A 2,896-nucleotide genomic window follows, 5' to 3' on the forward strand; every position below is an offset into this window, starting at 1 on the left:
CCATTCATCCATCCATCACTACAGCTATCTGTCCATCCATCCATCATCCATCCATACATTCATCATCCATCCATCTATCCCTCCATCCTCCATCCCCCATCCATCCATCCATCCCCCATCCATCCATCACTACATCTATCTGTCCATCCATCCATCCATCCATCACTACATCTATCCATCCATCACTACATCTATCTGTCCATCCATCCATCATCCATCCATACATTCATCATCCATCCATCCATCCATCACTACATCTATCTGTCCATCCATCCATCCATCCATCCATCCATCCATCACTACGTCTATCTGTCCATCCATTCATCCATCCATCACTACATCTATCTGTCCATCCATCCATCATCCATCCATACATTCATCATCCATCCATCCATCCATCCATCCATCACTACATCTATCTGTCCATCTATCCATCCATCCATCCATCCATCCATCCATCCATCCATCCATCTATCCATCCATCCATCCATCCATCACTACATCTATCCATCCATCCAACCATCCATCCATCACTACATCTATCTGTCCATCCATCCATCTGTCTATCCATCTATCCATCCATCCATCCATCCATCCAGCCAGCCAGCCAGCGCTGGTTGCCTTGCAGACCTGGTGCTGAGGAGCACATGTCTGCCTGCTTTGTGTTGTGGGCAGTGCAGTAGATCCCAGCTCCTTTGAAGGGATGCTACTGTGGAGTAGACTTCAGGAGTGTGTGTGTGGGTGAGTGGGTGGGGGAGGTGGGGGTGGGGTGGGGTGGATTTCCCGAGGGAGTGCTGAGGATTTCTGTACTTTAAATCCGCCTATTGCTTCTTTAGCATCTCCATTATATGTAGCTCTCATTCTGACCTTTCTTTTCTCTCAGAAGAACTTTAAATATCTTCTGCTAGGCAGGTTTACTACTGAAGATTGTCTTCCATTTTTGAGTGCGGGGAAGTCTTTATTTTTCACTTTAGAGGAATGACTGTGTGGACTACTGAATGTTGTTGTCAGTTTCATCCTTTTAGCATTTGAATAGCTCACTCCACTCCACTGTGTGGTTTCTGCAGGAGTTCTGATCCTTGCTCTTTGCAGACAGTTTTCCCTGTCTTTTTTTCACCAGCCTTCTGTAAAGGTTTTTATATTCACTGTCTAGAGTGCCATTTCCATAGGTGCTATGAGGTGTTCGGATGCATTACCTACCCTGTTCTCTCCCTCCTCACTTCCATGAGGCCCCTTCACTTTTTTAGACAGCTTTACTTCTATTTTTATTTTAGATGCGCATACATGATTTTATGTATTTATATAAAATCTAGAATTCAGAAATGAGAGGAAAAATATGTGATGTTTGTCTTTTTTTGAGTCAGAATTAATCTGCTTAATATGGTAATAGCCAGTTGCATCCATTTTCTTGCAAGTGACATAATTATGTTTTTTTCTGCCCGAATAAACTTCTATTGTGCACACTTACCACATTTTCTGTATCCCTTTCTTTTGCTGACAGACCCCAAAGTTGGTTACTGTATGTCGGACTTTCTGTGCTTCGAATATGATATAAATAATCATGGATCTTTTTTTTTTTTTTCCTGCCTGGAGGTTTTTGAGATCTCTGGATTTGTTGTTCAACACAATCATAAGTTTTGGGAATGTCAACTCTTAATACTTCAAATAATGCTGAGGTCTCTTTTGCTCTTGATCATCTCGTTACACATCTGCAACAGAAATGGTTGATGACTGACCCACAGGTCCTAGATGTTCTGATCTACACCCCCCTCCCCCAACCTCCCACTGCATTCTTTTTTTGTTTTCTGATGCTATTTTTTCCCTTGGTGGTGGGAGTTGAACCCAGTCTACTGACGAGCCCTTCAAAGACATTTCTCACTTCTGTGTTGTATTTTCTTCTTTAGTATTTTCCTGAGTCTTTCCGTCTCTCTGTTTATATTACCCATCTGTTCGTACATGCCCACGTGTTCCCTCTGAGCCCTCAGCCTGTTTATGGAAGTTGTTTTAAATTCCTAGTCTGATTATTTGCCCACACCTGCCTCGTACAAGTCTGATTCTGATAGCTGATGTGTTCCACAATCTACCTTTCGGCTTTTATTAATTGCACATCCGGAAATGTACTAATGAAAGGCAGATGTGATCTATCAGGGTTGGAGGAAAACAGGCTCTTTAGCATCAGGGTTTCTGCTTAGTTGGGTCAGGGCTTAGATTTTATGCTATTCCCTTCCCGCTTCTGTGGCATTCTCTAGTAACTCCTTCACAGCTGCCATCTCTGTTGCTTACTGTGACGTGTGTGTGTGTGTGTGTGTGTGTGTGTGTGTGTGTGTGTGTGTGTAGGGGAAGCCTGGGCAGCCCTGTGAGGAGACCTCAGTGTTTTCTGAGCCTGTTCCCGGTGTCCTTGTGATGTTCACACGGGCTTCTGGGCTTTTTGACTCTTCCCATTGTCGTTGGTCTTAGGAAAGACTGAAAGTCCAGAGGTAAGTGTCTGGGGATGGATGTTCTGCTGCCCAGATGGCTCAGTTCTAGAAAGATTTCTGTGCAGGCTTGCTTCTCTGAAGAAGAGAATGCGTTCTCTCTCTCTCTCTGTCTCTGTCTCTCTGTCTCTGTCTCTGTCTCTGTCTCTCTGTCTCTGTCTCTGTCTCTGTCTCTCTCTCTCTCCTTCCTTTCCCTCCCTCCCACCTTCCTTTGCTTCCCCCCTTCTCCCTTCCCCTCTCCTCGCTCACTCTAACTCCTGCTCCATGTGCTCTCCCCCTTCCCCCTCTCTTTCCCTCTTCCCTCCTCCTCCCCCCACCCTCGCCCTTTCTGAGTAGGATAAGGAGATTTTGCTGTTCTGTACTGGGAGGCCTGGTCACAGTTTCTGCAGTCAGGCTCATTCCCTCTCGGACACAGGGCGGGT

The sequence above is a fragment of the Mus pahari genome, chromosome 10 (assembly GCF_900095145.1).
Source record: "Mus pahari chromosome 10, PAHARI_EIJ_v1.1, whole genome shotgun sequence".
NCBI classification, from domain to species: domain Eukaryota; kingdom Metazoa; phylum Chordata; class Mammalia; order Rodentia; family Muridae; genus Mus; species Mus pahari.